Source organism: Sarcophilus harrisii, chromosome 1 (assembly GCF_902635505.1).
Source record: "Sarcophilus harrisii chromosome 1, mSarHar1.11, whole genome shotgun sequence".
NCBI classification, from domain to species: domain Eukaryota; kingdom Metazoa; phylum Chordata; class Mammalia; order Dasyuromorphia; family Dasyuridae; genus Sarcophilus; species Sarcophilus harrisii.
The window spans coordinates 160,937,735-160,965,037 of NC_045426.1; the positions used below are offsets into that span (position 1 = coordinate 160,937,735).

Below are 27,303 nucleotides of genomic sequence, written 5' to 3' on the forward strand. Positions count from 1 at the left end.
AAGATTCCACAGGTCACATAATCTCAGTTCAACCCAGATGTAATCAAGAATCTCCTCTATGTCATATCCAAGAAGTGGCTGACCAACTTTGCTTAAAGATCACTAGATAAGGGGAAGTGATTATCTCCTGAGTCACCTATCCATAAAGTTCTTGTTGTTATGTAGTTTTTCTTAAGTAGAGCCCAAAATTGCCTGTATGTGATTTAAGTCTATCAACCCCTCAGGATGTTCTTAAACCAAAACTCTAAAGCTCTGTCCAAGCTCATGATCAATTGTAGGGAATAATAGATGAATATTAATGAATTGATGATTACATAACAAAGAAACTAAATATGGTAAAAATAATATTTGATTAGTTAGGAGATCTGGGCTCTTAGGTCAGATTTGACCTACCTTTTTGATCCTGGTCAAGTCACTTAATCCTCTTTGCCTGTTTCTTCATGTATAAAATGAGCTCAAGAAGGAAATGGCAAAACACTTCAGCATTCTGCTAAGAAAAACCCAAATAGAGTTATGAAGAGTTGGATATGACTGAAACCACTAAACAAAACCAAAGAGCTATATGTTCTAGACACAACTCTGACACTAACTGGCTATAAGCATAGGTAAATCACTTACTTAAAGTGTTTAAAACAGAATCTTTTTAAATAATTTGTGGTTTAAAAATAGAAGAGCAAGCAAAATATACTTTTTACAATTATGAATAGGTGAAGATTTCATGATCAAATGAGGATAGAATTGAGGAAGACAAACAAGTTAAATAAAATATAAAATGTTTTGAACAAAGTGGAATTAAAATGAGAAAGGAAACAATCAAGGAGGAATTTTTCTAGCAAATTTTTCTGATGAAGATCATATGTCCAAGATATATCTGAAACTAATTCAAATATTAAAAAAACCAAAAATCATGCTCTATAGATAAATTATCAAGAAATATTAGTAGGGGTTTTTTTCCCAAAATAATAAATCCAAGCTACCAACAACCATATTTTTAAAATGCTCCAAATCATTAATTATTAGAGAAATTAAAATGGAAATCTGAGGTTCCATCTCATACATATGATATGATATATGAAAATATGATAGAGAAAAATTAAAAGGAAAATTGTTGCAGAAAATATGAAAAAAATAGGCACGCTAATGCATTGTTGATGGAGATGTAAATTTATCCAACCATTATGGAAAACAATTGGGAATTTTCTCCAAAGGCATAAAACTGTGAATAATTGTAATAGAATTACTAGTTCTATACCCTAAAGAAACCAAAGGAAATAGGAAAAGACACATATATTCAAAAGTATTTATAGCAGCTCTTTTTACAGTACTAAAGAAGATAATAGTATATTATTGAACATTAAGGAAGGATGAAAAGGATGGTTTAAACCAGGGAAAACTTAAATAAATTGCTGTACAGTGAATTAAACAGAATTAGAAGGATAATTCCATTTCAATAATTTCAGTAACAATATTGTAAAGAAAACAACTTTGAAAAATTAAGAATTCTAATCAATGCAATGACCAATCATAATTCCAGAGAACTGACGATGAAATATGTTACCAATCTCCCTACAGAGAAGTAATGGACACAAAATGTAGAATTTTTTGAGCTTAGCCAAAATTTTTGCTTGATTATAAATATTTGTCACAAAGAGCTCATTTTTCTTTGTGTCTTTCATTCTTTCTTCCTTTGAAAAACTTGTGGATGAGTTGGAGAATAAGAGGGTAACTAGGAATAGATGAGGTTAGACAAAAAAGGGGTAAAAGGGAAGAAAAATAAGAGAATCACTGGAGCCTTTGGTTTTTTAAATATAAAAAGAGATTAGAATACAGCCAAGAAAGTATCATAGATAAGCAAAACACATTTGAAAGTAACTTATTAAATTCATTCCATATTTTAAAAGCTTATACACAAAAGATTTACAGTTTCATATATAATTGCTTTCCCCTCCCCCTTTTTTGTCCTATTAAATATATGGAAATACTATTTAACTTATGATTGCAATATGACTTCCTAGCACAGTAGTGACCTGTCTCCTCCCCTGAGAGTGACTTAACCAATTCAATTTCTGACATGGAGACTTGAGCCATATAGGAATATAGAAACTATATTTTTTCAAAGTATCCCATAGTGAAACTAAATAACAAATGCTTCCAGAAAAGAGTGGTTTGCACATGATGTAGATACTATGAGCTTGCTAAAATTAAAAAAAAAAATTAAGTCAAAGTAAACACTCTCTTTATTAAGATATGCCCCCTCATTTCTCTCTAAGCTAGCTGTAACAATATTTATCTCTCCTCATAGATGGATCCCTTTTTTGTTACTATATAAATTGTTCTTATTTTTTTCTCATTTCACCCTTCATCAGTTCATACAAATCCTCCCAGGGCTCTCTGAAATTATCCCTTTTATTATTTCTTTTTTTCCCCCTTTCATTATTTCTAACAACATAGAATTCTATAGCATTTATAGACTATAACCTATTTAGCTTTTCTCCATTTGATTGGTGGCCCCTCAGTTGCCAATTCTTTGACACAAGGAATAGCTATAAACATAGGAAATAGGTGAGGGTAAAGAGAATATGGCACTGGAAACAGTATTCCAGTGGGCAGAGACCCTTGGCATGCCAAATATAGAGCTGACATGTTTGGAACTTCTGCAAAGAGAGGGTTTTAATTTGGCTTTTTTATAATAGGGGGCTATGGCTACACGTTGAAGGGGGTTCATGGGTGGAGTCCCAAGTTGGCTCCTAGCAGGGTTTCAGCTTTGAGCTGGAATTTGAATTGAATTCATTGGGTTTCGGGACTGAGGGACCCCATCCAGATAACAAAGATGAAACTGTTTGTGCTTCAGGGTGGAGTCCCTTCACTGAAGTAGAGTTGAAGGAGATTTTCTCCTTTAAAGATTTTCAGAGTTTCAGGGTCCCCTCTTAAATTCTAAGATATAAGATCTTTATCCTATCAAACATTCTGATGATGTTATGATTAGAAGGGAAGAGTGGTGTTACAGAATTGAGCATTGCAATTAGGAACTGAGGCAGAACAATTTAGGGAAACTGAGGACAATTAGGGGAACGGGACAATAAAAGGGAACTGTGGCACAACAATAGAATATACTTAATAGAAGCTTATGTTAAATTAACCTGAATTTCCTGATCAGTTCCTTGTTTAGAACCTATTGCCAGTCTCTGAATTTCTTATTCTTCCAGGAATTTCCTCAGGTCTCTTTTGTCATCTCCAGGATTTTTTCAGCTTCACAATCCCTAATGAAAAATAAAAGAATCATAAAAACACAGTATTTCTTTGCTTATGAAAGAATCAGATTCTATATAAACACATTCTCTCCTTCCTTTTCCTGCCCTCCATGACTCCATAAGGTTTTTTGTTTTGTTTTGTTCTTCCTTCTTGGGAATCCTTAAACTCTCCTACTTGGAGTTTAAATTGTTTGGAATACAATAACTTTTCAGTTTTTGATATAATAGTCTTATATGGCTTTAAGACAATGAATTTAAAGTGATCTCTTCCCCTTAAATTACAGAATATTTTATAACAAATGGAAAATATAACAAGAATTTTGATTGACTTGATTATAGAGAGCATACAAAGAAGCTCTAAGGTAATGAGTGAATAAGGTAGCTAGTTAGGCAATAGGGAGAGGCAGTTGATTGGAGAAGGCTTTTGGTGAATTTAAGTGGGCCTTTGTTGGAGTGAGCCCAGGTTGAATTGCTACCTCACTCCCAGAGGCAAGGATGGAGAGGCATGGACAGGATTATATTATCCTTAAGTGGACTTTTTAAAAATTTTTTTATTGTATTTTTTTTTTTTATTTAATAGCCTTTTATTTACAGGATATATGCATGGGTAACTTTACATCATTAACAATTGCCAAACCTCTTGTTCCAATCACCTCTTACCCCCCCCCCCCCTCCCCTAGATGGCAGGATGACCAGTAGATGTTAAATATATTAAAATATAAATTAGATACACTATAAGTATACATGACCAAAACGTTATTTTGCTGTACAAAAAGAATCAGACTCTGAAATATTGTACAATTAGCTTGTGAAGGAAATCAAAAATGCAGGTGTGCATAAATATAGGGATTGGGAATTCAATGTAATGGTTTTTAGTCATCTCCCAGAGTTCTTTCTCTGGGCGTAGCTGGTTCAGTTCAATTCTGCTCCATTGGAAATGATTGGGTTGATCTCGTTGCTGAGGATGGCCAGGTCCATCATAACTGGTCATCATATAGTATTGTTGTTGACGTATATAATGATCTCCTGGTCCTACTCATTTCACTCAGCATCAGTTCGTGTAAGTCTCTCCAGGCCTTTCTGAAATCATCCTGTTGGTCATTTCTTACAGAACAGTAATATTCCATAATATTCATATACCACAATTTATTCAGCCATTCTCCAACTGATGGACATCCATTCAGTTTCCAGTTTCTAGCCACTACAAAGAGGGCTGCCACAAACATTCGTGCACATACAGGTCCCTTTCCCTTCTTTATAATCTCTTTGGGATATAATCCCAGTAGTAACACTGCTGGATCAAAGGGTATGCACAGTTTGATAACTTTTTGAGCATAGTTCCAAACTACTCTCCAGAATGGTTGGATTCGTTCACAACTCAAGTGGACTTTTTGTTATCCCAGAGTAGGACTTTTTCTGCAGTAGGTTGAATTCCTTGTTTCTAGCATTAACAAAATTATCATGACCTCACAGTTACTATATCCAATCAGAAGACTAGGTTTTCATGTCAAACCCTGAGATTATTTTTCTTCTGTAAAAGAATTTACTGTTACCCCACTTCTTTGCTAATTCCTTTTAGGGATAGTCCAGTTACAAAAATTCAAAATGGCTAACTTCTTTTGGGAAACTTAGCCTGCCATAACTCTTGTCTCCCAAATCCTTTTAGGAACTAGCCCTCTTACTAAATGTCATAGTGGTTACTTCATTAGGAACTTAGTTTGCCTAAATGGCATTTTCTCCCTTGTTATACCATCTTTACCATTGTTAATGGCAAATTCCACTAAGGAACTAAGCTTGTGTTGTTGTGCCACAGTTTCCTTTTAATGTCCTGACCCAGTTTCCCTAATTGTCCCATTCAGTTACTCTACCTCAGATTATAACCATTCCCTCTTAATGTTTGATAGAATAAAGGTCTTATATCTTCGGGCTATCCTGAAGATATATCCTATCCTTCTTAATGTTTGATGGGATAAAGGTCTATCTATTTTAGACATCATTAGGATATCAGAAGTCTCTCTGGAACCTCCCCATTATGTCATCATACTTGTTACCCTATAAAAGAGTCTTGTATTTAACATTCACTGCTGGATTCTTAGATAGTCTCATTCAGCCCTGGGACCAAACCATGGATCCATTTGGTCCCAGTAAATCTCTCCCTTTTAAATAAATTATTAAATACTCTCTAATTTCTATCTTGCTTCAGTTTTTCTGGCATTACAATGTCTTCCCTCTGAATGGAAAATTTGATATTTCTTCAAAAGACAAATAATAAATTAACTAAGCTATGGGATCAGGTTCCTATTTTCCCTTGCCTTTCCTTATTGGCAAATAATTCCCAGGATATGGGGAGGACCAGCAAGTCTGGGAGAGTGTAGAGCAAATTGACTCAGGGTTATTAAAAGGAATGTCTTTGTTTAAATTTGAATCTATGGGTTGCTTCCCCATTCGCTGTAGTTTTCACACTTAGAATGTAAGGTCTCATTCTCAGTCAATGAGGATGAGCTAGAGGCAATGAGGATCAATATTGCATCAGGGAAATTATATATTGCCCCTTCTGCCATGTTTGGGGCCCTCACTTTCACCTCTCCATATGGTGACAGTGACCCCTGCTTCTCATGAGAATCGAATAACCTTTCTCCTTGCACCTTGAGAGATCTCTTGAGATTTATTGGGTCAGTTGCATACCACACAGTTTGGGGGCTCTGGGATTGGGGATCATGTGGTAATTGGGAGTTACCAGGCTCTCAGAACTTGGCAAAAGTCGCCCTGCCCAATTTCAGCAGTTTGTCCTGGTTTGACATTCCTTGTTCCCCATCCCCCTCTTTGAGCAAAAGTGACCCAAAGCAGAGAGACTTGGTGTAAGTTGAAAGTGATGAGGTTTGGCGCAGGACAAAAAGTTGTAAGAGTCCCTTCTGGTCAGTGCAGGTCCAACGTGAAAGAATTCACAAACTTGAAAAGTTAGACTGGCAAAGAAAAGTTTATTGACACTGAGGAGTCAGCTTTTACTAGGAGGCTTTTTTTTTTTTTTACTAGGAGTGACAAAGTCCTGGCAAAGAGATAAACAAAGGGTGTGGAGAAATCTTGTCAGAGATAAAATGGGAGTGTGTTCAACACTAAGAAGAGGGGGGTCTCTTCTCAGCAGACAGGGTCCTGGGAGGCAGCTATGCCAAGGAGAGAGAGGAGTTCCTTGACAAGGTATGGTCCTGCTTTGGGCCTCTACAAAGAAATGAGCCCCAAGTTGCCCTATTTTAAAAGAATCTGAAACTGAAGTTTCAATTGAATGACATTCCTTCACTGTTGTCATTGCCCCAGACCTAGACGAGACTGTTTACTGGGAGTGGTCCTGAACCAATCTTCAGCTCAGTGGGGGTCTATAGAAATCTAGATCTCCAGCTAAATGGGGCTATTTAAGTTAGAGCTAAGTAGGAAATGGTCCCAGCCAATCTTAATGAAACCCCTTAACTGCCTCAAGGGTGGGTCCTTGTCAGGAGAGTTTCAGGGCTCACCCCAAAGGTCAAGAAGGACAGTTTCAAAGTTCCCCCACCAAAAGTAAGTCTGTAGTTAAAAATCTGATCAGTGAAAGAAGCTGTACCTTTGAATCTGAAGGTACCAGATTCATGAAAGGTTCATTTGGGTGACTAAAGAAAGGGCGGTAAAAGCAAACCCCCAAATTGAGACTTGAATCTAAGTGTACTTGATTCTGGAAGTCTCTGTCCAATGGGAGTTTCCCACTCAAAAAAGAAATTTTCTATTGCAGACAAGCAAATTGAAGTACCAATAGACTGTCCCTTGGGAAATAAATTAAGCATTTGGGATAAACTACCAAAATATAAGGGCAAAAGCAAAAAAAAAAAAAAAAAAAAAAAAAAAAGATTAAATACTGTTGTTTTGTTTGGAGAAATAGGAATTTAGGGAATGGAATCATATGGCCTCTCTCTGGTTCCACTGAAGATTGGGTGTGTCAGAAATTGAATCTATTTATTAATGCAAAGGAATCTGAAGCAAAGGAGATTATATATGCCAGCTTGTGGCTTCCTGGGGTAAAGATAGTGAAAAAGGAGGAGGGGTGGGATCTCCTTATTTCTCTTCCTCCCCCTTACCTCAACTCTCCTTCTGCTTGCACTCCTGCTGCTATTGATGAGGTTTGGATCCCCTCAATTCCTGGTCAGGAAACCAAATGATGAGGATTTGGTGCAGAGCAGAGAATTGTGGGAACCCCTTCTGGCTGGTGCAGGTCCTTCATAAAAGAATTTGCAGATCCAAAAAGTTAGACTGGCAAAAAGAAGTTTATTGGCACTGGGAAGTCAATCTTTGCTAGGAGGCTGACTTCCTCAGTGGCAAGGTCCCAACAGAAAAGTAAAGGTCTAGCAGAGAAGTCCTGGCAGAAAGATAAACAAGGGGTGTAGAGAAATCCTGGCAGACAGATAAAGAGGGGTTAACACTGAGAAAAGGGTGTCTTCTCAGCAGACAAGGGGTCCTAACAGGCAGCTATGCCAAGGGGAGAGAGAGTTTCCTTGGCATGGCATGGTCCTGCTTTTAGGTCCTCTACAAAGAATTGAGTGAGGAGATGCCTATTTTATCTTGGCTGAGAGCTGGGAACAGTTTGAGTTGAAATCAGACCAAGATCTTTGAATTGAATAGAAGTTCCAGTAGAATGGGACAGTTTACTGCAAGTGGTTCTGAGCCAATTTTCAGCTCAATAGGGGTCAATAGAAATCTAGATCTCCAGCTAAATGAGACCATTTAAGTTCAAGCTAAGTACGAGTGATCCTGGACTCAACTAGTCCCAGCAAGATAACAGAATGAAACCACTTTATCTTGATTCCCTGCGGTGGGTCTTTCACAGAGGCAAGAATTCAAGGAAGATTTCTTAAGTGTTCCCCCCAAAGTCAGAATAGTATCAGGGTTCTCCCATCACTATTGCTCCCTTTACCCCTACTCCAACAGGGCTGCATAGTACTCTAACGAGAGAAATCAGACAGTTGCAATAGGATCTTGAAAACTTCTCTTTAAAATCACGAAATCCCAGGATGCCACAAGCTAGATAGTACCCTCTGAGAGAGGTTTCCACTGGGCCAAGGACCATGGGATATGTGAATGTTCCACTCAGCATGACTGAAGTTAGGAGCTTTAAGAAGGAAATGAAATCCCTAATGGAGGACCGCATGGGGCTGGCGGAACAATTCAATCAATTTCTGGGCCCAACATTATATACCTGGGGTGAATTAATGTTAATTTTAAATACTTTATTTACACAGGAAGAATGGGGAATACTGAGGCAGGCAGCTCTGAAAGAATGGGAGGGAGTAACTCCCACTAACCAAAAATTCCCATTGAGTGATTCCCTATAGGACCATCATAATAGCTCACAGGTGAGACCTACAGGATTTGAGAGAATTAATTGTTACAGGGGTCAGAAATGCAGTACTCAGAACACAGAATCTTAAGAGAGCCTTTATAGTGACACAAGCAAAGGAGGAATCTCCTGCAGAATATTTGAATGAACTAAAAGAAAGTATGGGGAAATATTCTGGTATGGATCCAGATGATCCAGAAACTGAAGCAACTTTGAAATTACATTTTATAACAAATGCCTGGCCAGACATTAGTAGAAAGTTACAGAAGTTAGAGAGGTGGAATTATAAATCACTTGCTACTCTTCTAGAGGAAGCAATTAAAGTTTATACCCAAAGGGATGAGGAGAAACAGAAATAAAAGGCGAGGATTCTAATGCAAGCTGTAAGAGATGTAAGTGGCATAGGAGACAAAGAGAAGCGTGGACAAAGGGAGAAGTTCCAACTAGTGAGCTGTGGCTGAGGCTTTGCTGATAAGGGCCCCTCAAGGGGAAGAACTTTCAGGGACAGGAGTGAGGAAGGCAGAACCCCGATCAAATGTTGGCAATGCCAGGCAGAAGGGCATATTCTGTGAAAATGTCCACAACGAAAGAACAACAAGTATATTCCCTTATAGAACTAGATGAAGATTAGGCAAGTCAAGGTCTTCAGCACCCACCTGGAGCCCTTAGTAAATTTAAGTCCCAAAAGGAGGAACAATGTTTCCTCATAGACACGGAAGTTGCCCGAACCTCAATCATACAGTTTCCTCCTGGGTTTGAATTATCTAAAGAAACATTGATTATCTCAGGAATAAAAGGAGGAAGTTTTCTAGTCCCCATAACCAAAAGATATAAAATCAAAATGGGGGTTCAAGAAATATTCTGTGAACTACTTCTGGTTCCTGAAGCTGGAACAAATTTACTGGGAAGGGATTTAATTACTGGACTAGGAATAGCCTTGATACCGAAAGGGGTAAATATATGTTCCAGCAAAATGGCAAAGCTCCAAGAGGTGGAATTAATAGAAATCTTCCCAGATATCTGGAGAAGATTTGATAACTCAGGTAGAGTTGACATTACCCCTATAAAAATTGCCCTTCTAGACCCAAAGGAGGTGGTAAGAATTAGACAATATCCTATTCTAATGAAGGTAGAGTAGAGTTGAAACCTCTCATACAGGGGCTCTGGAAGAATAAACTAGTTGAGCCCTGCATTTCACCTTTCAATACCCCCATCCTACCAGTCTAAAAGAAAGGCAGCACATTCAAATTAGTATAAGATCTAAGAGAAATTAATAAAATAGTCCTGCCTTCCCATCCTATTGTACCAGACTCATATACTATGCTGGGAAAGATCCAGAGTTGCAGTAAATGGTTTAGTGTGCTGGATCTTAAAGATGCATTCTGGAGATGCTCCTTAGAGGAGGACAGCAGAAAGATTTTTGCATTTGAATGGGAGGACCCCTATACTTATAGAAAGGGCCAGTTTCAATGGTGTAATCTTCCACAGGGCCACACAGAATTGCCAAATTTGTTTGATCAGGTATTGGAAAAATTCCTAGAAAGCTTTATTCCAATTACAGGAACTAAAGTTTTATAATATGTAGATGATCTGTTGATTGCTAGGGATAAGAGGGAAAACACCAGTAAAAGTATTATTAATTTACTGAACTTTCTAGGGAAATCAGGATTCAGAGTTTCAAAGAAAAAATTTCAATTTGTGGAGAGGGAGGTTAAATACTTAGGGCACGTGATCAGTGAAGGGAGTAAGAAATTGGATTCAGCTAGAATGGAGGGTATTACATACTCCATTACCAAAGACTAAAAAGGAGCTGAGGAAGTTCCTGGGCTTAGTAAGATACTGTAGAGCCTGCATTGACTCTTCTGCTTCCATCACTAAGCCTCTGTATCAATATTTGTTGGAACAAAGTCCCAATTGTATCAGTTGGGAGTCTGAGGAGAGCAAAGTTTTGAAAAATTGAAACAGATGCTTATGTCACCCTCAGTGCTAACTCTCCCAATATTAGAAAAACCATTTCATCTTTTTGTGAATGTGGCTGATGGTGGGATTGTATTAGAGGTTCTAGGCCAGATAAGAGGAGGCCAAAGAAGATTTGGGGCTTTTCTATCTAAATTATTATTAGATCCTGTAGCATGGGGTTGGTCCATGTGTGTATAGGCAGTTGCAGTCACAGCTGTTTTAGTGGAAGAAAGTAGAAAACTCACTTTTGGAGGGAGTCGCATTGTTAGTGCTCCTCATCAGGTTAGAATTATACTAAATCAGAAGGTAATAGCTGACTGATTCCAGGATTCTGAAATATGAGGCTATATTATTAGAAAGGGATGATTTGGTGATATCCCAAGATCATAACTTAAATCCAGCATCATTCCTGACTTCAAACCCAAATTATATCCCAGTTGGAGAACATTGCTATATGGAATTAGGAGAATACCAAACTAAGAGTAAGGACAGATCTGCAAGAGTTCCATTGCCAGGAGGGCTTAATTGGTTCATTGATGGAATGGGTTTACAATTATTGATAGGGATATGACCTCTGTTGTGAGATCTGGAGGATTACCAGCCACTTGGTCAGCACAGACCTGTGAGCTATATGCACTCAATCAGGCCTTGGGATTATTAAATGAAAAGGATGGAAATATTTATACGGATTCCAAATACGCATGGGCAGTGATTCATGTATTTGGAAAAATTTGGAAGGAGAGAAGATTAGTGAATAATAAAGGGAGAGAACTAGCACATCATACATTAATCTGAAAGATGTTAGAGAACATACTAAAACCCAAGAATATAGCCATAATACATGTGAGAGGCCACCAGGACAGTAACTCTTTTGAAGCCCAAGGCAACCTTTTAGCAGAAGGAGAGGCAGGGGAGGCTGTAGAGAGGGATGGAAATCCAGGTATGTTTACATACTTCCCCCTAGTTTGCCCTCTCCTACCTTTACAGAGGAAAAAAACTGAAAAACCTCGGTCCCTTGGAGCAGTTGAATGTACAGACAGGTGGATGCTGGTTCCTACCAGATGGCAGACAGGTACTGAGCACAGTAGGCATGAGACAGATCCTACAGTACTTACACCAAGGGAGTCACTGGGATGCTCAGGACCTGTGTAATGCCATACTAACTAAGTATGTAACTCCCAGGTTATATACCTTAGCCCATCAAATGGTGGGTAGCTGTCTGGTTTGTTGAAGAACAAACAAGACTGCTCAGTGCCATGCACCTTAAGGTGGCTAACTGCCTGTTCTAAGACCTTTTCAGAGCATACAGCTGGACTTTAATGAACTTACCCCGTAGGATGTCTCAAATATCTGCTGGTTGTAATGGACCATCTGACTTCCTGGGTCAAGGCCTTCCCCTTGTCCAAAGTAACCACCTCAACAGTGATCAAGACTTTATTAGAGCAAATCATCCTTAGATATGGAATAGTGGAGAGGATAGACTCGGACCAAAGAATTCATTTGATAGACAAGATTCTGAGAGACTTAGCCAAAGCACTAGAAATCACTTGGGATTTTGATACCCCCTGGCACCCTCCATCTTCTGGCAAGGTTGAGTGGATGAATCAGAAAATCAAAAGACAATTAACTAAATTGGCAATGGAAACCTACTTACTATGGACTAAATGTCTGCCTCTGGCTTTAATAAGAATCAGAACCAAACCCTGACAGGATATTGGGTAATCTATATTTGATACAAAAGATTTATTCCTAAGAAAGTATTTTAAGACCTTAATAGTTCCCCTACAAGAACTACAGCAGAAAGGGTTGATTGCCCAAATTCCCCCTTTGGGTTTTCTCATACAAATTCCAAGTTGGAGATTGGGTACATATAAAAGTATAGAAAGAAGAAAAATTAACCCCGGATTGGGATGGCCCCTTTCAGGTTTTATTGATTTCAGACACAGCCATCTGCACCCAGTAATGTGGCTGGACTCACCACATTCATATAAAAGGACCTGCTCCTCCCTTGAAGCCCGAGTGGACATCTGAGGCCCAAGGTGACCTGAAATTATACCTTCAGCAAAGACATCCTACTGATCTTTGCCTGTGCTTATGAGTGCTTGGAAATTCCCAGGAAAGGGGATTCAGTCCTTGTGGTGCTCACATTGCTGATTTTGTTTGTGCTTAATCTCCATTTGTGAAGAGACCATCATCTTTTCTGAGGAATCCCTTCTGTTTTTTCCTCCAGAAGTGTAATTTCAGTACTATATCATGGGGGTTTCCTTAGCCTTTTTGCTCCTCTTTACACCTTTTGTCTGGCCAGCCCCTATCTCTTGGTGGCACCAACAGAATAACTTTGATTTATTGATAAAGACCATAACCTCTACCTGCAACCTTTCTAACTGTTGGATTTATGGAGGCTCTCAATGGTTGTGCCAGTGGCCTTGGGTGCAAACTCTGCTGAGTCCAACCTGGTTCCTCAGCCACAGATCTGTTGTAAATAATGGAACTGGATTCTGGCCCAAGGAAGAGGAATATTCTTGGCCATTAGCAATTCAGCAGAAGGGAGTCTACTGTCTGAATCGGACTGGACAAGGTATAGAACTAGAATGTGAGTGGACTTTTACTCAGAGACCCCATTGTGAAGAGGAGGGACTCCCTAATTGTGCTATTGATATATGTTGGGAGGTGGAGTTCAGAGGGAATTATGTGTCAGAATGGTAGAAAGGTGCCTTGTACACACATGGGATTCTATCGACCACATCCCAACCAAAGTTGGCAGCTTAAGACTAATCAAATCAGAGATAGTATTGAGGACGGCATGGGAGAAACTGACTGCATATTGCTTAAATCAGAATAATACTCAGCCTGGAACAAAACAACTAAATTAAGTTGGAAACGGGAAAATGAGAAAAAGGAATAAAAAATATTCAAAGAGTTTTGGAGCATCAATAATAAGACTAATTATTGGACAATTGGTAAAGGGACAAGACAAACAAAACACTTATAATTATATATGGAAGGAGGAACTGCAGTTTTGGTGGTGTAACTCCACCTTTTTGGTAGGAGGTTCACTAGACCCCAATAACTTACACTATTACCCGACAGCTTATGGAGAAAGGTTGTTCCCTGACAATGCTCCAGCCAGGAGATGCTGAAAAATAAAATTCTGAAGACACTAAGAGGAAAAGGGGAAGTTGTTTTAAAAGACTGGAATGAATAAACAGGAAGTTTACAAATCCCTTTAGATTTTTTAAAAGATATGGACAAAAGATGGACACAAGGGCAAGGTGTGAAAGATGCATCTGAAAGCACGGCATGGACATTTATGAACATTAGTTGTTCAATCAGTAAATAAGTATTAAGCAAGCATTTATATTAGACATTGGGGATACAAATACAAAGAAGCAATCTCTTTTCTTAAGGACATATTCTTAAATCTCTTCACTACATTCAAAGACTATTTCATTTCATTTTTCTTCTTTTTTTCTTCCTTTCTTCTTTTCTCTTTCTTTTTGCCTTTCTCTTTTGTTCTTTCTTTTTTCTTTCTTTTATTTTCTTTCTTTCTTTCCTTCCTTCCTTCCTTCCTTCTTTCCTCCTTCTTTCCCTCCTTTCCTCCCTCTCTTCCTCCAAGTTTTAGTGAGGCTATGACAGTATGAAGGTTATAGTGAAACTGGAAGGTTTAGAAATATTTTACCATGAACTAGTTAAAAGACAGGAAACTAATGATAAAGAGAAATGGTAAATGAAAATGTTTAAACAGCCAGTAACTTGGGAATAGTAGGATTAGATTTTTTAAAAGATTGATAAATAACTTAGAAAAAGAAATAGGGAAATCCCCCAAATCCTCAGAAGGTACCAAAACTCTTCCAGATGTCAAAATGTAGAAAGATGGGAATAAATTGCAAAGAACTCTTAGATGACTATAGGAACGGACCTAAAAGTGATGATGGGTTTCTTTATGGAAATGTAAGAGCACCTGAAGCCTTTCCACCTCTTTAAATGAATAGGAAGCTCAAAAACCCCTGAGTCACTCTATCAGAGTGAGCCAGCATTAACAATACAAAGCTTCCTTTTCCTCTTGAGGAAATAACTAATTTCAGTGTTATTTCCCCACCTTCACTTCTGTAATTGGGCACCAATCCCTAGGTCCAAGCTCCTCACTCCTATCCCTAAAGCTTGGTCATACTTGATCCAGATGAGGACCCTACAAAAATCTACCAGATGTTTTTGATACACTGGAGAAGTGTATCTCATTCCCTCCAGGTCTCCAGGTAAGATGCTCAACTCAATCCAGTATTGCAGAAGATAGCCCTATGTCCATCCTCTCTGACATTCCCTTTATTCTGTGAGCATCTTTCCTCAATAAAGATGATTTGCTTTACTGTCTTATTGTATGCTTCAGGTTTCCTTGAACAGGAGTTTTATATTCTAGACCTTTCTAAATTGGCATTAAAAAGGGGAAACTGTCAAATAATGCACATAAGAGAAAGAATCCTAATTATAATAATGGCCAGCTATAATAAATAGCCATATTTGGCACCTTAGAGTTTGCAAAGCACTTTACGTAAGTTTTCTCATTTAATCCTCATAAGAAGTCTGGGAAGTAGGTACTAGTATTATTCCCATTTTATAGGTTGGGAATCCAGCTAAAGCAGACACAGGTTAAATGACTTGCCTAGAATTACACAGTGTCTGAGACTGGGTTTGAACTCAGTTCTTCCCATCTTTAGATTCAGAAATTGATCCACTGCCTTGTAACTGATACTTATCAATTTGAAATACTTTATGACTTACCAATCATGTCTTAACAAAGAACTAAGCATTCACTTTAGCCTATTTACTAAAAACTGCTACTACAAGCAAAAAGCTGAAAAAAAAAGTGAAGCAAATAGAACAAAAAGTCTTATTATCTCACTCCCTTTCATCCCCTGCCCCCATTTGTATTACACATACATAGCCCTATGTGGAATATTGTGCCTCCTTTAGGCATAATATAAAGAAGCCAATCAAAGTGACCATGAAGATACTTTTGTAATGAAAAACCATAGATTATCATGACTTAAAAAAAACATTTTGCACAAAAGGCATGTTTCATTGATGTTACTCCAATCTGATTTCAATTTTTCTATTCTGGAAAGAGAATAACTGAAAGGAGTTAAGGAACAAAGGTAATTAAGCCTAAGTATATCAAAAGATTGATTCTGAATTTGTTTATTAAATCCAAGAATGTCAGAACTTAATGGAAAGACTTACCGAATGAGACAGTTCAGACATGGATAGTATGAGCTAAAATGCAGTTTCTCACTTGGATTTCAAGCCAGGTTCTTCCATTTGTTCAATTGCATGGTTTTGTGGAAGCTATTTGTTATGTTTCAACTTTCTCATTCATTAAAAAAAAAAGAATGATGGTATCACTTATGAGGCTAAATTTGAAGCTAAAGCAATAAAGCATTTAAGAATAAAAGTGATTTTATTTAAAATTTAGGTCCTATTTACTTCTAAAAAAAAGATTTGATGTATCTAGAAAGATAACATATAAATCCAAGATTTTATTTTATAAGGTTGCCTTAAGAATCATAAAAATGGAGTAAAAAGGGGCCATAGAAATCACCTAATGAAAAAGTGTTTTATCGGTAGAAAATCTCTATAAAATCCTGTGATCACTCAGCCTTCATTTAAAAAACCCCAACGATGGGAAATTCTCTAAATCCTGAGGCAACCCATTCCTTGGAAATAGAATGATCCAACTACTCTTTCTGGAGAAAAGACACCACTTTAATCTTCTTTATTGATTATCAGACTCTTTGCTTGAACCCACATGAAGAAGAACAAGCTTGTGGAAAAAGAAAAGAAAATGAGGGCTGACAAAATTTAGGTATTCTAACCACAGATACACTGGGAGAAGGTTCTCAAGCAAACATAGAGACATGCAACTAAATAGAGCCTGTGCAAATCTGTCCTTCTAATTCTGGATATGTATGACTCAATGCTCTAGGACTTGTGTTCTGAAATGATAAAGGAGCCCCTCTTTTATTGGAACAATGAGGAAGAAGAATTGATGATTCAGTTCACCTTTATAAAGGGAATTATTTACCTTTCACCATTTAGGTAGCAACATGTAACTGAGACTTCCAGTGAGGGAGAGGAGATGTCTGACCCTCCTCAACCCCATCCACATAGTGATCTCTTCCAACTGAAAGCCAGAGTAAGGGGACTTAACTAAATGAGTTTTTGTCTGGAGTCCTGAATGCTTCTTCTGCTTTGTGTTTCTGTTGCTGAGTAATTGACAGTACAATGATCTGAAGATGAAGTGTTTTAAGTTTCAGAAGAAAAGAACTCCTGGATTCATTGAGTGAAGTTGACTGAAAGCAAGGGGAATTACTTCAATGGAGAAAATGATCACTGGCAGAAGGATTAACCCAAGTTTTGTACTGGATTGTTAGAATATGTGGATTCCTAGAGTTACTTAGACATTGCAGGGCCAAGGTGAATACTTATTTGGCAATCCTATAAACTTCTTCATGTAATAAATCCCCTAAAAGACTGAGACAGCAGTTTATGAGCTAATGATTAATTAAGTCTTGCCAATATGAATTGTTAGCCTTCAAATACAGCATTTATTTTGTGTGAAGGAAATAGATGTGTCCTATACAGGCTTCATGCACAGTATAACTTTCTATTCCTTCTTTTGGGGAAATCAAAGACATTAGTCAAAACCTATTCTATAAGTAATTCCTCCCTGGGGCATCAGAATAGTATGATGTAAGGGGTCAAATGTTGTGTGAGAAAAGGAATTCTAACCTTTCTTTTTAGAGATCTTGCTCACCTAGGACTAAATTTGGTCTGGAACATGAGTGGGGATATTATTGTTATTTATTATCCATGGCAATTTACTTAAGCTTTTATTATTCTTCTGAGCATGTATAAAGAATAAACACAAAAATAAGGAATGAAGAAGATAAAGAAGAAAATGCTAAGCAAAGTTTGGCATGCATTCTAGATGAGAACAATAGATTTTAAGGGCTTCAGAGAAATAATTGACTAGATTTCATGGTCTAGAATTTTTCAGGGTAAGTGAGCCAGGAGATGCTGAAAAACAAAATTCTGAAAACACTAAGGAAAAGGGGAAGTTGTTTTAAAAGTCTGGCATGAATAAACAGGCAGTTTACAAATCCCTTTATATTTTTTAAAAGATATGGACAAAAGATGGAAACAAGGGAAAGTTGTGAAAGATGCAGCTGAAAACATGGCATGGATATCTATGAAGATTAGTTGTTCAATCAGTAAATAAGTATTAAGCAAGCACTTATATTAGACACTGGGGATACAAATACAAAAATGAAGCAATCTCTTTTCTTAAGGACATATTCTTAAATCTCTTCACTACATTCAATGACTATTTAATTTCATTTTTCTTCTTTTTTTCTTCCTTTCTTTTTGCCTTTCTCTTTTGTTCTTTCTTCTTTTCTTTTCCTTCCTTCCTTCCTTCCTTCCCTCACTTCCTCCCTCCCTTCTTTCTTTCTTCCTTCCTTCTTTTCTTTCTTTCCTTCCTTCCTTCTTTCCTTTCTTTTCTTTCTTTCATTCATTCTTCCTTCCTTCCTTTCTTTTTCTTTCTTTTTTCTTTCTTCCTTCTTTCCTTTCTTTTCTTTCTTTCTTTGTTCCTTTTCTTTCTTTTTTCCTTTCTTTCTTTCTTTCTTTCTTTCTTTCTTCTTTCTTTCTTCCTTCCTTCCTTCCTTCCTCTCTCCCTCCCTCCCTCCTTCCTTCCTTCCTTCCTTCCTTCCTTCCTTCCTTTCTTTTTCTTTCTTTTTTCTTTCTTCCTTCTTTCCTTTCTTTCTTTGTTCCTTTTCTTTCTTTCTTTTTTCCTTTCTTTCTTTCTTTTTTTCTTTCTTTCTTTCTTTCTTTCTTTCTTTCTTTCTTCCTTCCTTCCTTCCTCTCTCCCTCCCTCCCCTCCTTCCTTCCTTCCTTCCTTCCCTTCCTTCCTTCCTTCCTTCCTTCCTTCCTTCCTTTCTTTCTTTCTTTCTTTTTTCCTTTCTTTCTTTCTTTCTTTCTTTCTTTCTTCTTTCTTTCTTCCTTCCTTCCTTCCTTCCTTCCTTCCTTCCCTCCCTTCCTCCCTCTTTTCTTTCTTTCTTTCTTTCTTTCTTTTTTTCTTTCTTCTTTCTGTGTCTGTATCCACTGGTGTCTACTCAAGAGCCTGCCAAATACTAGGAGCTTAATAAATGCTTATTAGCTGACTGATTGGTTTTACTTATATTGAACAAAAGTAGAAAATCAAAAAAAGAATAAAGAAATAATTGTTTCTCTCTTATATTAACAATAAGTTATTGAATTAGGACCAACGTTTTCCACTTTCTCCATTTCTATTTTCTCATTCAGAAATTAGTCCCTGTAGGTTATTCAACCAGCCTTTGAAGTGCAGAGCTGATAATGAATGGGAAAATTCAGATCTGTTAAAAAATCTATAAAGACACTTTAGTTTAGATGAACCAAATGGATTCCAGCCCATTGTGGTTTTACTCATACAAGTCAGGGGAAAAGTAGATTTTTTCCCTTTTGTCTAGATTACCTAGCTGAAGTGGCATATGTATAGATAAGTCTCTTTGATGGATACAGAGTGATCAGTCAAATTCCCTACCCCCTTATTAGAATAAAACCGCTTCTCATTATAATATCTATTCTTTTCATTACTTTTTAACCGATAAAAGTTGATTGCCATCCTACTGGAACACCCATTTTTTTTCAGGACATATAAGCATTGAGTGGGTTTCCTGAGAGGTTTTTGGCTTTCCAGAGTGCCCTTGTTCTTTTTATAAATCATATGCTAGCATGATGAAACTATATCTCTCAATCTTTTTATGCATCACAGGATTACTGCTTAGGATAAATGGAATGATATCAGACAAGAAAGACAAAAAACAGCTCAAGTGTCATTTTAGTTTTTTTGTTTTTTTCTGCCAAGGAGAATGATCTTTGATTTGGAAAGGGCAGAACAGAAATAATTAAAGATGATTTGAAACTCAAGGTCAGAATGTAGATAATGAAAAAGCACTCACTTGTCTTTGATACAGCTACTTCTCCACCTCTTTCCCAGTGATCTTCTTGTACTTGTTATGTCTCCATTCCTATACGCTTCTTCTCCTCCAATTGATGAGATCTTTCCTAGAATTTCCAAGAGGAAGTTCCCACTCCAGAAATATTCACTTCTAATTTGGTTTAGCCCATGACTTCCTGGACTACCATCCTACCTGGTCCTACCCCAACTTGCCATCTCTCTTCCTTTGATTTTTAGGCCTCTTTAGTGGATAGAAAGCTGAAAGATTCATCTTCCTGAGATCAAATCTGCCTTCAGATACTTAGTAGCTGTGTGTCGCTGGGCAAATCATTTAACCCTTTTTTGCCTCAGTTTCTTTCCTCAATGGTAGAGGGATAGCGCACCAGCCCTGAAGTCAGGAGGACCTGAGTTCAAATGTGACCTCAGACACTTAAGACTTCCTAGATGGGGACCCTGGGCAAGTCACTTAACCCTACAAAAGAAAAAAAAAGACAATCCCAAATGGGGTCATGAAGAATCAGTCACAAGAAAAATTTATCATCTTGCTTCTTTATAATGTAAGTTCCTTGAGAACATTTCTTTTTGTTTAATTTGTATTTTAGCACTTAACAGAGTGGCTGGCAAATAGTACTTAATGACTCAGATATTCTGCCTGAACTATCCATTGCCCTCAGGCCCAGTTTCAGTGTTTGGAAAGAGACTACACAACATATAGAGATAACATTATTCTTACCTTGACCACAATATGTTCTTGATGTTGTTTCTCTTTTATTTTTCCCCAATGAGATTGAAGAATGATGTCTTGACTCCTTTGTGAACTGGATTTAAGTGAGTCAGAGTTGCAAAGTCATCAGGCTCCCTCTGTCTTCCAGAGTAATTGGAAGTTTAGTGATAAGAGAAAAGTCAGGATGACTGGCATTGGCCCAGGACACAGTTGGTGACCTTGGTATTTTTCATGCCTGACTAAATTCTAAGCCCTTGACAGAGCCTGCTTCAGCCACCTTCATGGCTGTTGAAACAAATTATTCTCATTTGTCCATTCTGCCTGGAGGGAAATGTTCCCATGCTTGGGGAGGAAATGCACTAATTCACTGACAGGTTTGAGGCCTGTGTTCCCCTCAGTCTGGTTTAGCCCCTCTGCCGAGATGGTTTGCCAGGGTATGGCCACTGGTCATCTATAGCTTCTTAGAGTCACAGGTCCTCACCTAGATGAATCAGGTAGAAATGAAAAGAGAAATAAGTACTTACTGGCTTAAACTCCACTCATATTCTCAAGTGAGGACAGATTTCTTTAGAATACTTTTTTGCCAGGCAATACTAGCAAGTAATTAATTAAGAAATTTTTTATTAGTAACAGCAATCTCATATGATAATCAACTATGATAGACTTAGCGCTTAGAAATATAGTGATCCAAGGCAATTACAATAGACTTGGGATGGACAATGCCATCTACCTTCAGAAAACTATGGAGACTTAATGTGGATCAAAGCATGGTATTTTTACCTTTCTGCTGTTGTTTTTGTTTCCTTTTTCTTTCTTGTTTATTTTCTCCCCTTATGGTCTGATTTTTCTTGCACAACATGATGAATATGGAAATAACTTTAAAAGGATTGCACATGTATAACCTATATCAGATTGCTTGCTGTTTTGGGGAGGGGAACACAAGATCTTACAGAAATGAATGTTAAATTTTTAAGAAGGAACAAGGGGAAAAGAGAGAGAATAGAACAAATGGACAGAAATAATAGTTAGCAATAGTAATTGTGAAAACAATTTTGGAGTTTCTCAGATGAAGATTTTATTTTTCAAATGTATGGGAAACAGAGTCAAATTTATTTTTTTAAAAAAACCATTCCCCAAATGATAAACAAAAGATAAGATCTATACCCAAAGAGCTATAAAATCATGCATATCCTTTGACCTAACAAAACCACTACTAGGCATGAATCCCAAATGAAATTGTTTTTTTAAAAAAGGAAAAGGACCTCATGTGTACAAAAATATTTATAACATCTTTTGTCTCAGGACAAAGAATTGGATATTGAGGCAATGCCCATCACTTGGGGGATGACTGGGTAAATTATAGTATGTGATTATGATGGTATACTATTGTTTTATATGAAATGATGAGCATCAAAAAGTTATCAAACTGTGCATATCCTTTGATCCAGCAGTGTTACTACTGGGCTTATATCCCAAAGAGATTATAAAGAAGGGAGAGACCCGTATGTGCACAAATGTTTGTGGCAGGTCTCTTTGTAGTGGCCAGAAACTGGAAACTGAGTGGATGCCCATCAACTGAAGAATGGTTGAATAAATTGTGGTATATGAATATTATGGAATATTATTGTTCTGTAAGAAATGACCAGCAGGAGGATTTCAGAGAGGCTTGGAGAGACTTACATGAATGATGCTGAATGAAATGAGCAGGACCAGGAGATCATTATATACTTCAACAACAATACTCTATGATGATCAATTCTGATGGACATGACCCTCTTCAACAATGAGATATTCCAGATGTTTAATAATGAAGAGAACCAGCTAAAAGATCTATGAGAAATGAATATGAACCACAACATAGCTTTTCCATTCCCTCTGTTTTTGTCCGCTTGCATTTTTGATTTCCTTCTCAAGTTATTTTTACCTTGTTTCTAAGTCCTATTTTTCTTGTGCAGCAAAATAACTATATGGATATGTATACACATATTGTATTTAACATATACTTTAACATATTTAACATGTATGGGTCTACCTGACATCTGTGGGGGGGGGGAGGAATGAGGGGAAAAGTTGGAACAAAAGGATTTGCAATTGTCAATGCTGAAAAATTACCCAATGCATATATATCTTGTAAATAAAAGCCTATAATAATAAATAAATAAAATAAAAAAGAAATGATGAGCATGAAATTCTTAGAAAAACCTGACAAGTCCTTCATGAGTTCATGCACAGTGAAATGTACTGTATACAAAGTAATAGCAACATTGTGGGATGATCAGCTGTGGGTGACTTTGCTATTCTCAGCAATACAGTGATCCAAGATTACTCTGAAGGACTTATGATCAAAAATACTATCCATACTCAGAAAAAGAACTGATTGTGTCCGAATACAGATCAAAACATACTTTAAAAAAATCTTTATTTTTATTGAGGATTTTTTTTTCTTTTGAGAAAGGGGAAGGAATCTGTATTTTCTTTCACAATATGATCTGTATGGAAATGTTTTGCATACCTTCACATGAGCCTTCTCAGTGAGAGGTGAGGGAGAAAAGGAGAGACTCTGAAACTTAGAGTTTTAAAAACAAATGTAAAAAAACTGTTTTACATGTAGCTGGGAAAAATAATAAAAAGGTAAAAAAGGAAATAAATGTTAAAAACTATCTTTCCATGTATTTGAAAGATAGAATAGTATTGAGATAAATAAAGGAATGAATAAATGAACCTATTAGTTTTGTCCTTTTGGAGTCCTATCCTTTGCTTTGGGGATTTCTAGGCGGGAATTTTTGCCCAGAGTAGGGGTTTTGTTTCTGTTTTTGTTTTCAACAATAGCACTGAGTCATGTAGAAGGTCAGCTCCTCTTTACTTTGTTACTGATACTGTCCTAACACCCACCTTCCCCTCCTTAAAAACAGCACATAACATATCCAAGGCCAAAAAAGAGACTGTCTCCTGGTATAACCCTTTCTGATCCAGGACATGTGTTCAGGGATGCACCAGGAATGGAAAGGAGAAATATCACTGATTTGGAATGGTGAAACAAGAGCTGCTAATGTGTTAATTTGGCCAAGTCATTCAATTCTCTGGGACTCAACTTCTTCATCTCTCAAATAAGGAACTTGGATTGCATTATCTCTAAGATCTCTTTCAGCACTACATCTTTGATATTTTAAGAATTATTTGGAGATTATCTCTTAACTGACACAAGCCAGAAATAAATGGCAATTACTGTGTGTATCCTATTATAAGAAACCTATTTATAATGCCCTAATGAGCTATGTTGGGCAGCTAGGTAGTATAGTACATAGAGTGCCAGGCCTGGAATCAGAAAGACTCATTTTCCTGAGTCCAAATCTGGTCTCAGAAACTTATTTGGTGTGCGACCCTGGACAAGTTACTTAACATTATTTACCTCAGTTTCCTCCCCTGTAAATTGAGAAGGAAATAGCAAACCACCTCAGTATCTTTGCCAAAGAAACCTCAAATCGGGTCATGAAGAGATATATATGATTAAATTGATGCTATAACAACATTAAAAACATGTGACATTAGAGAAGTAACTTTCATTCAGTGATCTTCATTTGCAAAATGGAAGAGTTTGAGTAAATGACCTCTGAGGTCTCTTACAGCTCTTGTATCTTAGAATTTGTTTACCTGGAGATGACTATATTTAGGACAAGTCCCTTGGAGGGGCTAGTCCCCTGCCTCTGATGAGATGAATAACCAAAAAAGAAAAAAAATAAATAATAGCCATAAAATTCAGTGAAACAATCTGATTTGTATTTTAGATTCTATTAGTGAGTCTCATAAATTATAGAATCTCATTATCATATGATTCTATAGTAATGTTATTTATACTGGAATGCTGGGGGAAAAAATTGTTTCTGCTTTTCTTTGTATTCCCAGGAGCTTAGCATAGCAGCCAGCACATAGTAAGCCCTTAATAAATGCTTGATTCCTGACTGACTTATCTGAATGGGTATAAAACAAATCATTCACATTTGACCCAAAAGCTTCACAGGAATAATTCACATTCATTCTAACAGGCTGAATGATATGATAATGCACTGTTAGGGTTAAAAAGAATTCAGTTTCCATCCTTAGATATAAAATGGGAATAATTAAAATGACATAATAGAATACAATGTAGGGAACATTAAAAATTTCAAAATGCTTTTATAACCTCATATCATCCTCATAAAGACCCAAATAGATGGGTTTCCCCTGCTATAGATACTTACAAGCTATATAACTTTGAATATCATTTAACCTCTTTCAACCTCAGTTTCTTTATTTGTAAAAGAGGGATAATAAAAGCACCTACTTCCCACAGCTGTTGAGAGAATCAAATGAGATAACATATGTAATGCATTTTTCAAACCTTGAAGTGTTATATAAATGCTAGGTATCATTACTTTGAAAGGTAAAGAAACTGAGCAGAGACAGATTAAATCATTTGTCTATTGTCCTCCTTATAGTAAACTTGGGAAGCAGAGATTTGGACCTAAACCTTTTTAACCCAAGGTCTACAATTCTACCTACTCTGCCATGTTGTTTGCTTATCCCCAAAGCCAATGATTCTTGCTCAACTAATCAGATAAAGTTATTGTATGGTTCAAATGAAATTATGCATAAAGAAAGATAAGATAATACATATTGTTTGGTGTTTTATTTCAGTCATGTCTGATTTTTTGTGATCTCATTTGGGGTTTTACTGCTAAAGATACTGGAGTTGTTTGCTGTTTCCTTCTCCTGATCATTTACAAAAAAGGAAACAGAGACAAACAGGATTAAGTGACTTACTCAGGGTCACACAGCTAGAAAATATCTGAAGCAGATTAAAACTCACAAAAATGAGTCTTCTTGACTCCAGATCCAGCACTTTATTCACCATGCTACCAGCTGGTCCTAATATATCTAAGTGCTGAGCAAATCTTAAAATGACATATGAATGATAGTTATACTTATCATCGTTATAGAAAAATCTTTCTTCTCATCTTGTTCAATGTAGTTCAGCTAGAAACAGCCTTGGATAAGCCATTATCTTGCTATTATTCTCTTATATTCTGTGTTCTTTGGATTATTGCACAAGTGGATAAAATAATTGCTTTTTGCAGTTGAATAAAAGTATTAGGATGAAAGCTCATCTTCCGTAGGCACACTGAAAGTACCCTCAACTCTACTCCCCCAACAGACAAGATGATGGGAGCAATATTTCCCTTATCCTGTTCCCACATAATTTTCATTTATTCTTAGTTTCTATTTTAAAGCTTTTTGTTCCTTGTAATTTGGAGATTATGAATATTTGTTATGGTGACATCTATTACACATTATATTTACTTAATGATTTTTATGGTTCAGGTTATATTGGACAACCAATCAGCCTCAGTCTCAGATAATGGTCTGACTCCAGTCTGGTTTCTTGGTTGAGTTCTTCAGAATATTTTAAAGTCTGTATTTGTTGTATATGGATTTATGGTCTGTTCATCCATGACAGATAAGAAGTTTTTGATGATTTTAGCCATCAGGTCACATCTTGCTAGTGTAATGTGTCTCAGTCATGTCTACTTCAAGGATTGTCAAGGAGATAAAGATTCTGAAGGTGAATGTCTGCTGACCAGACAATTGTCTACAGCTTCCTCCTTCTCTTTGATCCCCAGGGAAGTTTGCTTTGACTTTGGGTACTAACAGAGGGGACTGCTGCGATTCATAATCTATTACCTTGCACCCTAAGAGATTGTAGAAAAAGAGAAATTGCAGAATTTGGAAAGGGAAAAGCCTAGGCCAGCCCAGAAGAATAACTCCAAAAGTAAATTAGATACCAAAAGGAGTATGTACTGTTTGTCCTGAGACAGAGATGGAGTTGATGTGGTCAGTTCATGGGGCTGACTCTGTGTTGCTGAAACTAGCTAGGATTATAGCTCAGATCCTGTGGGACCCTTTATGTTCTTTTTTTCCCTCCTTTCCTCTCTTCTGAGAGAACTGAACCAGGAGCCAGAAGTTTATTTACTTTTCTATGCTAAACATTTGTTTTATCTCTTAAGCTAACAATTGTGATGAAAGACTTTAACTACTAATATTGCTTGATCTGTATGTATTGTTGGAATGCACAATGGTACAAATGGGAGAAGAAAGATTTCAAACTGCAGGGTATTGTCAGACTATGATTTTGATGGGAGGCTTAGAATTATAGAAGTATACCACTTATTTTTAAAATAACTTCCCCAATGGGAAGAAAATGCTTTCATGAGGAATCCTAAAACCAATTGAGTCAGCTGGGACAGTGCTAAGACAAGGTCACCATCATCTTCCCTGAGATCCCCCCTTGGCTTAAGAAGTCTTTCCTCTATTGATTTTTCTTAAATTTATCCTTTACTTTGATGGTATATAATTGTTTTCCTCTCCTCCAGTAGCCCAAGATCAGGGACTGACTTTTGTCTTTTTCCAGTGCTTAGTGAAATGCCTAGAACATGTAAGGTACTTAATAAATGCTAGTTGATTGACTAACTTTCCAAGCTTGAATAGTAAGGAAATCCCCTCCTCTGAGGAAGTTGCTGAAAAGAAAATGATCCCTCAAAAGGAGATGCACTGACTGGCTCACGAAAGATGAGGTGAGGATGAGAGTGACTGAAAGTCCTGCCTTCCACCATCACCATTGCTATTCTAGGTATTCAGTAGGTGCTAAATTTTTGCAGCCTACACTGATGTTACACAGTTTATACATTTTTTAAAAAAATATCCTCTTCATTGATTATTGAATGTAATCTCCTTAAGGATAGCTCGTCTGTGATTTTTGTGCTATTCTAGTCTTAAATTGCCATCCTAGGCTATTCTGACTCTACAAATAAATTCAAATGACTCAGATAATTATTTGATGCTTCTTTGTCAACAAATTGTTGGCAGAATTCACTTCATCATGTTCATCATAGTCATTATTGCCGGGAGAATAAAATAAGCATTTACGTAGCACCTATTATGTACA

The 27,303-nt window shown here is 37.0% G+C and overlaps 1 long non-coding RNA gene across 1 annotated transcript; it reads right to left on the reverse strand.

Annotated features, from left to right (window-relative positions):
• Nucleotides 1-460: 460 nt before the first annotated feature.
• Nucleotides 461-20,441, reverse strand: LOC116420966. Its single transcript, XR_004231361.1, has 4 exons — nt 20,334-20,441; nt 19,602-19,707; nt 3,141-3,260; nt 461-487 (listed from the first exon to the last, which is right to left on the reverse strand). It is a non-coding gene; the product is annotated as an uncharacterized LOC116420966 (long non-coding RNA).
• Between the last annotated feature and the right edge of the window lie 6,862 nt (nt 20,442-27,303).